A 13,656-nucleotide genomic window follows, 5' to 3' on the forward strand; every position below is an offset into this window, starting at 1 on the left:
TCCCTCCCTCCCTTCCTTCCTTCCTTCCTTCCTTCCTTCCTTCCTTCTTCCTTCTTCTTTGAGACAGGGTCTTGCTCTGTTACCCAGGCTGGAGTGCAGTGGCACCACCATAGCTCACTGCCACCTCAAACTCCTGGACTCAGGGGATCGGCTCGCTTGGGCCTCCCAAAGTGCTGAGATTCCAGGCATGAGCCACTGCACCCAGCCCTTCACTAGATCTTTATATAGCATTCTGATCAAAATTTTCACATAGCACTTATGATATCAAAACACAATGTTAAGATAAAATATAGTAAAAATTATAACCAATTCGTGTGTTATACTATTGGGTAGAACATCTACATTGTGGTATTTGTGGGAAAGTGCTTGTAAGCAGAAGCCTGAATCTTTTTTCTTAGTATTTAGAAGCAAAAGTTATGAAAACAAATTAATTGATGTGTAAGGATAAATACAAGAATTCTAAACATCAGGTCATGAAAGCAGTTTTTGTCTACTTTTAACGCTGTAACACACAATTAAACTTCATTTTGCACTTTATACATTCAGGATTAAAATTCAATGTGAAATGTCTTTCTTAAAATTTATTTCTCAGTAATTCATGTTTTTTTTCTTATATAGTGAATTTAAAGTTAACTAAACAGTGTGAGTCACTAAAAAACTCAAAGTGTATTTTATATGTTATAAATATCATTAGAGATTATGTTTAAGATTAATCTTAAAATAAGATTTATAATACAGTCATTACTAATATGCCGACCCCAAATATATTTTTACTTAAATTAGTTTTTTATGGACTGAATTGTGCCCCCCACCAAATGCTTCTGTTGAAGTTCTAACTCCTGAATGGATTTGGAGCTAGGGCCTTAAAGAAGGCAATTAAGGTTACAAAGATTCTAAGGGTGGGGCCCTAACCTGATAGGACTGATGCCCTTATAAAAAGAGGAACAGACACCAGAAATCTCAATATCTCTCTCTCTCTCTCCCTCCACCCCCCCCCCCCACACACACACACACTGAGGAAAGGCCATGTGAGGACACAGCAAGACAGCTGTCTGAAAGCCAGGAAGAGGAGCCTCACTAGAAACCAGCCCTACCAGCACTTGGATCTTTGATCTTGGACTTGTAGCCCCTAGAACTGTGAGAAAATAAATTTCTGTGGTTTAAGTCGCTGTGTCTTGTGATATTTTGTTATGGCAGTCAAGGCAGACTAATACACACTTCTTTATTTTCTTTCATGCAAAAATGACCAATATGACTTTTGAAGAAAACATCGTAAGAGTTTAATAGAGAATGTGTATTGCACCTAATGTAGATAACGGGTTGATGGGTGCAGCAAACCACCATGGCACATATATACCTATGGAACAAACCTGCACATGTATCTCAAAACTTAAATAATAATAAAAAGAACAGAAAACAAAAGAGAGAATGTGTATTGCTATGAGATGGGCTCAGACATTTAAAAATATTGGGAAACACTGTTACGTGAAAGAAGAATGCAATATGTGGCCCACCCTTGAAGAGTTTATCATTTCATTGCAGACACAAGATGTTTAGCAATAAATAGCATTTCTAAAAATGATGAAAGCATGGGCGCCGGGCACGGTGGCTCATGCCTGTAATCTCAGCACTTTGGGAGGCTGAGGCGGGCGGATCACAAGGTCAGGAGATTGAGACCATCCTGGCTCACACGAGGTCAGGAGATCGAGACCATCCTGGCTAACACGGTGAAACCCCTCTACTAAAAATATTTTAAAAATTAGCTGGGCGCGGTGGCGGGCACCTGTAGTCCCAGCTACTCGGGAGGCTGAGGTGGGAGAATGGTGTGAACCCAGGAGGCGGAGCTTGCAGTGAGCCAGAATCATGCCACTGCACTCCAGTCTGGGCGACAGAGCGAGACTCCATCCCCAAAAAAAAAAAAAAAAAAAAAATGGGAAGTTAGTGAAGTTAGTAGGAAAATATGGGAAAAGACTAGGGAAAAAGAAACTTTAATTTCTGTCCTTTTAATGGTGAAGTTATGTGGGGAAGGGGAGTGCCAGCCTAGTTCAGGAAAATAACATGAGAGAAAAAACAGGCAAGAGGACAGGTAATGTAGATTTGCAGAAACGGGTTGGAAAGTTAATACGTTTAAATGCTAAATAGGTGGCTTAGGTGCTATATATAGTGTCTTAGCTTGGGCTGTGTATTAGTCTGTTCTCATGCTGCTAATAGAGACATAGCTGAGACTGAGTAATTTATAAAGGAAAGAGGTTTAATGGACTCACAGATCCACATGGCTGGTGAGGCCTCACAATCATGGTAGAAGGCAAAGGAGAAGCAAAGGCATGTCTTACATGGCGGCAGGCAAGAGAGATTGTGCAAGGGAACTCCCCTTTATAAAACCATCAGATCTCATGAGACTTGTTTGCTGTCATGAGAATAGCATGGGAAAAACCCACCCCCCATAATTAAATTACCTCCCACCAGGTCTCTCCCACAACATGTGGAGATTATTACTTTAAGAGTTAAAGAAAGAGGAAAAAAATATGAAACAAGGCTTAACCGTCAAAGACAGGTTTATTTTAGAGAAAAAACCTGAGGGGGCTTCTGGCTGATTTCGGTCAAGAGCACTTTCTCTTACCGACTAAGAGTATATATTGGTTTTAGGGTGAGGGGGTTTATCACAAGCTTGGAATGTTTCTTTGGGTTGGGGGAGAAGTTTATGGTGGGATTGGAATGTTTCTGTTATCTTGGGGCTGACATCTTCCTGGCCAGAGGGGAGTTATCTCGAGGCTGGCATCTTCCTGGCCAGAGGGGGCTTATCTTGGGGCTAGCATGTTTCTGATCGGGGAGGAGTTTGGAATGTTTCTGTTTGAAGATGTTATTTGTGGTTTATGGTCATGCTGACCTTAGCCATTAGGTTGATGGCCTTTGGATTTAGGCGGTTTTTGATTAAGGTAAATTTTTAAATGACAGTCCTTGTCCAAGATGGCAATACTCCTGCTCTGTCAATTACAATTCAAAGTGAGATTTGGGTGGGGACACAGAACCAAACCACATCAGGTTGTTACAACAAAATACCAGAGAGTGTGGCTTAAACATCAGAAATTTATTTTCTCAAGTTTGGGAGATTGGTAGTTCGGGATCGAGGCTCTCTTACTGACTTGCAGATGGCCAGTTTCTTGCTGTATTCTCACATGGTGGAGAGAAAGCAAGCTCTCTTGTCTCTTCTTCAAGAAGGGCACCAATCCCATCATGAGGACCCCATCCTCCTGGCTTTACCTAAACCTAATTACCTCCCAAAGGCCCCATTTCCAAATACCATCACATTGGGGATTAGGACCTTAACATATGACTTTGGGAAGGTGGTGGGATTCAGTCTTTAGTGGGTACTGAGGAACCAGGGTACAGAAGACCATGGAAGGCAGACTGAGGCACCAGATGTGCTGCAATAAGAAATGGTCAAGAGGGAAAGAAATAACTAAGCTTGGTTCTTACAGAGTTAGGAAGAGTCATGGTGTAGTCAAATGGAAATATCCAGAGGAGAGTTGGAAGTCAATGGGTGACTAAAGTTCAGGTGAGAACATTGAACTGAGGTAACACCCAGCCCTGTGGATTTTCAAGTACCTACTTTATTATTATTCATTATTAGCATTCATTATGATACTTAATTTAGTAGTGGAATCAATACCCAAAATTGTTAAAGCACTAGCCCTGGGGACTCTCGCTGTTCATAGTTTGCCTAACACTGCGGGAGGCTGGGATCAATATGACTTTTTATTTTGAATAGGGAAGGACATCAGCTCTGGCATCTCAATGCTCGGGTTAAAATCACCACCTACCCTGGGCTAGGAAGACACCTCTGTCCACCAGGTTGTATTGAAGATTACCAAATAAATGTAAAGTGCTTAGAACAGATTCTTGCACTTCGCTTGTATCTGATGAATGTTAGCCGCTCCAAAAAAAAATGTCCGTTCTTTTTTTGGAAGATAGGGTGCTAAATTCAGACCCTCCATGTAGAGTTTTCTCTCTCCTGTTATTTCCTTTTATATTCAAAATCCTTAATAGAGCAGAAGAGGAAAGGGGAGGGGAGAGACTAAGAAGGAAAAAGGGAAAAAACAGAAAACAATTGAGGCCAAATGATTTCACATCTGCTACAGAAAAGCTGTCAGATATATCTGCTTTCTGTCTTCAACAATTTGGGCAGGTTTCAAAGAATAAAAAGAAGACAGGCTATAAAATGAATGAACACAGAAATCAACACAAAGGCATTTCAAAAACATAGTATGGAACGATAAAGGCAAGTTGCAGAACAATTTTAATTGCCTTAGCATTTTGTAATGTTTAAAACATGTGAAACAATTCTGTTTAGTGTTCATTTATATAAATATAGTAAAAATATAAAAACGTGAATGAAGAGGATACACACCACCCTCTGAAGAGTGGTAACCTCCAGGGAGAAGGAGAGAATTCAGGATGGGAAGGAGGCATAAAATGAACACCAACTGTATCTGTAATAATTGTATTCTTTTCATTAATCTCTGATGCAATGGCAGAATGCTAGTACAGATGGCCCTCTGTATCTCTGGCTTCTACATCTGTGGATTCTGGCAATCACAGAAAATATTTGGAGGAAAAAATCCATGTTGCATCTGTAGTGAACATGTACAGACTCTTTTTCTTATCATTATTCCCTAAACAATACAGCATAGCAACCAGTTTCACAGTATTCACATCGTATTAGGTATTACAAGTAATCTAGAGATGACTGAAAGTATATGGGAGGAAGTGCATTGGTTATGTGCAAATACTCCACTATTTTATGTAAAGGATTTGAGCATCCATGGATTTAATATGCTGGTATAGGGGTCCTGACCTGAAACAAATCCCTCATGGATACTGAGGGATGTCTACTTTTAAAATCTAGGTAGAGAATGCATGGGTGTTATACTTTTCTCTTTACTGAATGTTTGAAATATTTCCTTAAAATGTTAAACATAATAAAGGGGACTATCTGCCCCATTCCTAAATCCATTCAATCTCCCGTACATTTTAGAAATTCCTTATTCCTTATTTGCTCGGTTAAATTACATGTAGGAATGCTTTCCAGGAATGAGTATGCATCCTAGACTCAATTTGAAAACAGTATAAAGAATCTACAAAAGATCGGTTGTTTATTTGTGTTATGTTTACATTGCCAAAATATATTCCAGATTCTGAAACATCTGGGTTGAATGACACACATATTATCATATCATTATTAGGTTTTTATTTTGTTTAATTTTATTAACAATCAATAGTAATAGTAATACCACATTTTTAGGTGGGGGTGCTTTGTACTTAACAAAGTGCTTGTGTATGCATTAAGACAGGGGATAACAAATAGATTTCATCTCAGGGGCCAACTCTAACTGATTGATGGTGGCTGCCCAGAAAGCTCTGTTGAGACACATTGTGAAGCCACATCTAGACTCAGCAGGGAGGGCAATGATCAGCTAGGGAGGTGTGTCAAGGGCAGAGTGATGGAGTGGTACCCTACGTGTGTCCCACTGATATTTCACCTACTAGCTGTATAACCCTGGGCTAGGAAGACACCCCCCTCCCACCAGCTTGTATTGAGGATTACCAAATGAATGTAAAGTAGAGAACAGGTTCTTGCACTTAGCCAGTATCTGATAAATGTTAGCTGCTCTGGAAAAAAACATCTGTTCTTTTTTGGAAGGTAGGGTGCTACATTTCTAAAATCAACCAGGAACACGTTCCTTATTCTCCTTCTACCTCTCTCACTGCTCCTTCTCAGTCTCCCTTCCCTTAGCCCTTCTATCTTAGTGCTTTGCAGAATTCTTCCTCTTTAATTCTCTTTGAGGTTTACTCGTGCCATACTAATCACTGACTGGCTTCATTCTCAGCCATAGCAACCTCATATGCTAATGATTCCTTACCAGCCCCATCCAAGCCAGGTAAAATGCCTCCCCTTCATCTGCACAGCATGCACATAGAATTTAGCTCTAAGTATTCCAACTATTTGTTTATCCATCTATCTCTGCTACTAGACCATGGGCTTTGAAAGGACAAGGCTAGATCTTATTGATCTCTGCACTCCCAGCTTCTGGCACATAGTAGCAATCAATAAATGTTTGTGAAATGAAAGACTGATTTAATGAATGGTGTTCTTATTTTGCAGAAAAGGAAACAGACTCAGAAGTTGGATTTTTCTGAAGGTTGCCCTTTCTCCAAAACCTTCCCATCTTTCCTGTAGAACAGGGATTGACAAAATTCTCTGTAAAGGGCCAGATAGTAAAACTTTCATCTTTGCAGATCATAAGGTCTCTGTCACAACCACTCAACCCTGATGTAGCTGTAGGGCAGCCATAGACAATGTGTAAACAAGTGGGTGTGGCTGGATTGCAATCAAACTTTATCACGAAACAGGCAGTGGGCTGGATTTGGCCCGTGGAGCCTTATTTGTGGACGCTTGCTGTAGAAGATGATAAATAGACACTCTTGCATGTCTAGTTTCTTTTTCTTTGTTGAACATTCTCTTGTTACCTGGAAAAAGTGGCTCGATGCTCAGTGTGTTAGAAGCCAATACTATGATACTGGGTGTTTGAGAAGAGAATGGCTTTTATTACAAGTTGACAGACGAGAAGAGAGTAGTCCAACTCAAATCTGTCTTCTTGTGCTGGCTTCCAGGCAGTAATTGCATTAGAAACTGTTTGGGGGTGGATTCTAGGATTAGCCGGTGATTGGTGGAAGGAAAGGGGAGGGCTGGAAAGTCCTTGGGCATGCGCAGTTCATGCTTTATACTTCCTGATGGGAAAGTATACAATGGAAATTCAGGCTGTGATGTCAGCAAGCTCAGTCCATTTCCATATTGGTTCCAACTAATTTCAGATAGTTTGTTATTTTATATGTGGAGGAAGTTTCAGAGTTCTTTCTCCCCTCCTCCCTTCCTCTTTCCTCCCCTGCCTTCCTCTCCCCACACTCCCCTCTTTTCTTCTCTTTTTCTCCTGGAAACCTTCCATCAACATTTAGTCATGCATAGCTCTACCATCTTGAAAATAAGTCTCTCCTCCTCCAGTTGTTGCCCTTTCTCTCCCTCTACCTCCTTCATAGTCAAAGTTCTTAATAGGGTTCTGTGTTTGCTGTCTCCAGTTCATCATCTTCCAATAATTTCTCAACTAATGACAAATCTGCTTCTCCTCCATTATATTCCTGAAACGTTCTCATTTAAGATCCCAAATAACTTCCTGTGGTGTTACATCCACCTTAGAATTCTTTGCTCTTTACTAAATCTCTGGTGCTTGTCAACCCTGTTGAAATGAAACATTCTCTTCCATGGTTCTGGTGACAACATGATCTCCTGATTTTCCTCCTGTGGTCATTCTCCTTTAGGCTTCTTTGTTGGCTACAAAGAAGCCTGAATGACCATAGGAGGAAACCATGCCCCCAACACTCTGAAGATACAAATTTTTAACAAATAACTCTGCCTATTTCTTAAAAATCTGTATCTTCAGAGTTCTCTGCTAGGCCCTCGACTCTTAGTCTACATGCTCCCCTAGGACATATCATCTCATCTCCAGGCATTTTTTTTTTTTTTTTTTTTTTTGAGACAGGGTCTGGCTCTGTCACCCAGACTGGGTGCAGCAGCTCAACCTCACTGCAACCTCCGCCTCCCAGGCTCAAGCGACCCCCACTCAACCTCAGTCTTCCAAGTAGCTGAGACTACAGGTACACGCCACCATGCCCAGCTCATTTTTGTATTTTTTGTAGAGACAGGGTTTCGCTATGTTGCCCAGGCTGCTCTTGAACTCCTAAGCTCGATCCCCCTGCCTTGGCCTCCCAAAGTGCTACGATTACAGGCATGAGCCACTGCACTGGGCCATCTCTAGGCAATTTTAAATACAATGATGATCCTCACGTTTATTTTTCCAATCCAGAGCTCATCACTGAGGCTAGAATCAGCTGGGGCAATTGCCTAACAGAATTAGAAATCACCCCTCTTAGCCTCAATCACCACATGCAGTTCCATCTTAAAAAAATAATAATTATCTCGGCCCGCGCGCGGTGGCTCACGCCTGTATCCCAGCCCACTTTTGGGAGGCCGAGACGGGCGGATCACGAGCTCAGCGGGATCGAGACCCAATCCTGGCTAACACGGTGAAACCCCTGTCCTCTTACTAAAAATTACAAAAAAAAAAAAAAAAAAAAAAAAAAAAAATACTAGCCGGGCGAGCGCTGGAGGGCCGCCTGTAGTCCCAGCTCTCGGGAGGCTGAGGCAGGAGAATGGCGTGAATCCGCGGAGGCGGAGCTTGCCGAGTGAGCTGAGATCTTTGCGCCACTGCACTCCAGTTCCGCGGCGACAGAGCGGAGACTCCGGCCTCAAAAAAAAAAAAATAAAAAAAAATATCTCGGCCCGGCACGGTGGCTCACGCCTGTAATCCCAGCACTTTAGGAGGCCAAGGCGGGCGGATCACAAAGTCAGGAGATGGGGACCATCCTGGCTAACACTGTGAAACCCCGTCTCTACTAAAAATACAAAAAATTAGCCGGGCGTGGTGGCAGGTGCCTGTGGTCCCAGCTACTTGGGAGGCTGAGGCGGGAGAATGGCGTGAACCCGGGAGGCGGAGCTTGCAGTGAGCCGAGATCGCGCCACTGCACTCCAGCCTGGGCAACACAGCGAGACTCCGTCTCAAAAAAAATGATAATAATAATAATCTCGACCCCACCACCCCAGCCAGCTATCACCTATTTCTCTGCCCCATTTGCAGCAAAACTTCTTGAAAAACTTGTCTATATTTACTGCTCCAATTCCTCTCCAACTCTGTCTCTTAAACTCCCTCCAAGCAGGCTTTCAACTAGACAGCTCCACTGAAACACTCTTGTCAAGGTCACCCGTGACTTCTGAATTGCTAAAAGCAGTGGATAATTCTCAGGTCTCACCTTACTTTGATCTTTCAGCCACAGTTGATACAGCTGATGGCACTTCTCCTTGATATCCATCCTTCACTTGGCCTTCCAGATACCACCCTCTTCTGGTTTTCCTCCTTCCTCACTGACTTTCCACCTCAGTCTTCTTTGCTCATTCCTCCTCTTCTGTCTGATTTCTTAATATTGGAGTGAACAAAGGCTTATTCCTTGGCCTTCCTCTCTACACTCACCCCTTGAGTGATCTCATCCACTCAAAAGCCTTAAATACCACCTGTATGTCTGTGACTCCCAAATGTATATCTTCATCCCAGACCCATCTTCCAAATTCTAGTCTCTTACCTCCAACTATCTATTCAACATCTTCCCTGGGATGCCTCATAAGCTTCTCAAATGGAGTTAAAATTGAATTTCAGTTCCAAACACCTCTTCCACCCATAGCCTCCCACAGTCAACTGTTTGGGACTGGAATGAGACGGTAACTCATTCTCCCAGTTGTGCAGATGCACATCTTTTTGTCATCATATATAAAAGTTGATTCACTTTGAGTCCTTTAGTAAAAGGGCTCTATGGTTTCTCTATTTATGCTTTAAAAAAAAAAAATGGTTTCAAGACTGTTGCCTTTTTTCAAGAGGGTTCATAGATGCCAAGTTTGGGCAAGCTTAAAATGTCTCCGGTTGGCCAGGCATGGTGGATCACACCTATAATTCCAGCACTTTGGGAGGCCGTGGCAGGAGCATAGCTTGAGCTCAGGAGTTCGAGACAAGCCTGGGCAACATAGTGAGACCTCATCTCTACAAAAAAATAAACAAAATTAACCAGGCATGGTGGTGCGTGCCTGTAGTCCCAGATACTCAGGAGGCTGAGGTGAGAGTATTACTTGAGCCCTGGAGGTCGAGGCTGCAGTGAGCTATGAACACGCCACTGCATTCCAGCCTGGGTGACAGAGTGAGACTCTGCCTTAAAAAATAAAAATAAATGTCTCCTATTGCCTTTATCCCAAAGGACATTTATACTTTCTTTCTCCCGTAGGTTTGCAGCAGTTGCTCCATGATTGCCTGGGAATGAGTGTTGCATTCATTCTTCTTTCTTTGGCCTCTCTGTTTCTCTTTTGGTTTGTTGAATTTCATCACTGAAGTATTTGGGTTTTGTTTTGATTTGATTTTGGCTCTTGTCTTATTGAATTCATGTTTTTAATAATTTCCTCTGCAGCTCAAAGCAATTGCAAGAAACTTTTCCTAGGTTCCTTGGGTTATTGTTTCTTGCACTCTGTCCTCTGTTTTATGCCTGCCATGCTCATTTAAGTCTTTGCTTTCATTGTATTTTCCTGCAAAATGCTTGCTTAGTTACCACATTGCTTCTTTTTGTCTTGCTCATGCTTCAAGCAGACAGCTCTGTCCAGTTTTTCTTTTGGCTCTGACAAAAAGAAAAGTGATTCTCAGTGAAACCCTCTCAACTTTACCTGGGGTCTTTTTTCCCTTCCAGATACTATTTTAATGCCTGGGGACAGGAACCTGGAAAGAGCTTGGCAAACTTTCTGCAGCCTTTGGTATGCTACTGGGCTTACCCTCTCTTCTAACGTTTTGGTGATGTCCAGTTTGGGGTACTCCCTCTTCTCATGGAGTGGGGGTATTCTCAGGCTTCAAATCAGTCCCCAGATTCAGCACCAGGTCCTGGAAGATGGTAACATTTTGGGGTTTTTCCTGGCTCAATTTGAATTGAGTCAGGAAGTATTGAAACCACACATAGGAGCCTCTGCACTTAGGAAGATTTCTTTGACTTTTTTCTAAGCCCCTACTCCCAACTTTGTCTGCTTCTATCCAAATCAGGGGGTATTGGTGAGAATTTTCAAGGTTTTGCAATTCACTTCCTTTTGTATCATCTTGTAGGAAGAGGGGCTGCATTAAGTCACACTAAAATCTCCTGCTTTTCTTCTTGTTGGACACTTTTCAGTTTATAGCAAAAGGATCGCCTCTTGCCTTTTCTAGTTGTTACCGGTAACTTTTTTAATTGGTTTATTTCATTGAGTAATTTTTTTAATTGGTGTACTTCATTGAGTAATTTTTAATTGGTTTATTTCATTAATTTTTTAAATTGGTTTATTTCATTCAGGAAGCAAAAACATATATATATGCATATAGGCATATACATATATATATATATATACACACACACACACACACACATACTGCCAATTTTCTTCCAGCATCCTTAGGGACAGGGTTGGGGTGAGGGAGATGAAATGCAGTGACCCCCACCAGACCCCAGAAGCACCCAGCTTCATAGCAGAGGCAGTCTGTCCTCAGGGGACTTGGTATTTTTTTGTAAAGCGTACCTGCCCACCATACTTCTCATTCAACCTTTCTGCTGCCCTTTGTTTTCTCAGCAAGGAGTAATGCTGCTTTTCACACAGAAAGGGCTTCTGTTGTGCCTGACTTTAAGACAGGAAAAGTAGGGGAGCCAAGGAAGCTACCTACACCACCCTCACCCCCAGCAGCCAGACTCAGGAAGGAACAGGCACAGTGGTGTGAATGGATGGAGAAGAGGGGGCCAGTAGGCTGAGGTCCTGGCTCCTGGAACAAATACACAGCCATGGCGGGTAGGAACTCTGGGCTCCAACAGTGGCCTTGGGCTGGAGCAGTGAAAGGATGAAGGTGAGGTGGGGTAGGGGATCTGCAAATCTAGCCTCTCTCACTACCAAACAACGTCTACAGCTCCCAGGGGTAGAAAGACAACATCCCAAGGAGGAGTGGAAACACAGGAACTGAGCATTTGTGCTTGGAATTAATAAGCAAATCCCATCAAACCCTTGACATCATGGGCTTTGGCCTCAGAAGGCAGAAACCTTGAAAGTGCCAGTGACGACACCTGTGCCCCTCATCTTCAGGCTCATCTCTGTGGTGGATTGCCACCTGCACAGCGCCCTGGTATTTCCATACACAAAATAATTGGCAGCAGAAAGTTGTCGGATGCCTTGCTGTGGGAGGAAACTACAAAAACAAATTTTATTCCATCAACTCAAATTGTTTTTTATATTTCAAACCTGAGAGCACTAGTTCAATTTCTCTCTGTCCTCTCCATGATATGCAATTGTTCCTTGCTGTATGACCAAAATTAGTTAAATGAAAATAGTTCTCTATATTTAGTAGTTAAATAGACATTTGCTTCAAGATTTTTGGATATTTTATGTTTCTTTCCATATCATTTCTGTAAGGAGCATAAAATTCTCCAGATTTCTTTGAAGATGGAACTCGGGCACCAATGACCCAAATGTGTAGGGTTAGAAGAGCTGTGACAGCTCACTAACAATAGCTAAGCCTTATTGATACTGCTAATATTCATTTTAATTAGTCAATATTAATATACCTAAACTAAGTGGAAGCACTGGGTTTATATTATCTCATTTAGTCCTCACAGCAACCATATTGTTATTATTATCTCTACTTTACAGAGGAGAATGTGGCTTGAATAGGATCCATGACTTGCACAAGACCACAGCTGGTACATGACAAAGCAAGGACAATACACTGGCATCTGACCTCAGAGTCTCTCCAATCATGAAATACCTGTAGTAGTTATCTATTGCTGCATAACAAATTGCTCCAACATTTAGTAGCTTAGGAGCAGGATTTCTGGAATGGTGGGGTAAAACTCAGTGGCTTAAAACAACATCTGTTATCTCACAGCTTCTGTGGGTCAGGAATCTGTGCATGGCTTAGCAGGGTGCCTCTACCTCACAGTCTCTCATGAGGCTACTATCAAGGTGACAGGCAAGGCTGCAGCCATCTCAAGGCTGGAGTGGGGAAGGGTCTACTCCCAATCTCTCTCCTTGGTTGTTAGCAGGATTTAGTCCCTCACTGGCACTAGGCCAGAGGCCACCCTCTGTCCCTTGCCACATGGACCTCTCCCCAGGGCACACACAGCAGCTTGCCTTCTCAGAGCAAGTGAACAAGAAGAGCCAGAGAGAAAAAGTTTGTGCAAAATGGAAGTCATGGTCTTTTGTAACCTAATTTTGGAAGTGACAGCTCCTCGCTATTGGCAGAGTTGATTCATTAGAAGTGAGTTACCAGGTCCAGCCCTTACTTAAGTGGTGGGGATTACACAGTGGTGTGGATACCAGTAGGTCAGGATCACTGGGAGGCATTTTAGAAGCCGCCTACCACTTTGCCCTTCTCAGACAACTGCCCGCCCCATCACTCCCAGGGCAGGCTAAATGGCGTGCTTGTGTTCTGTGACTGTGACCCCCCGCCCCCAGCCACAGCTGACTGGACCAGAGATGGACACCTGATCCAAGCTAGGCCAATTAGATTCTCTCCCTCAGGAATTCTGAATTGCAATTCAGAGACCCTGGTTAGTTTCTGCTAGAGGTTTGAAATGAAATAATTGGGAGCTTTGGGACAGCCATCTTCTGCAGTGTTCAAAGATAAGTAGAGATGGCTGGATGTGATTGAGAGAGAGAGAGAAGCATAGAGACAGAGAGAGAGAGAGAGACAGAGAGAGAGACAGAGAGGATGGTTGTGGTTCCTCCCGTGAGTTTGGAAAGGTACAATAAAAACTAGGTTTCCATCACATGCAACCGGGGTTTACATTCCCATTTTTTTAAATCAGCAATTTTGCCCTAGGAGTGATTTTGAATTAAGGTGTATAGTATATGTTACTTTTTTTTAACTAAACAAAAAAAGAGAATATATATATATGCAATTATAATTCTTCTTTTTTCAAAGCTTTAGATGAATTAATGTTAACATT

This window comes from Rhinopithecus bieti, unplaced genomic scaffold (genome assembly GCF_001698545.2).
Source record: "Rhinopithecus bieti isolate Rb0 unplaced genomic scaffold, ASM169854v2 scaffold_2574, whole genome shotgun sequence".
NCBI classification, from domain to species: Eukaryota; Metazoa; Chordata; class Mammalia; order Primates; family Cercopithecidae; genus Rhinopithecus; species Rhinopithecus bieti.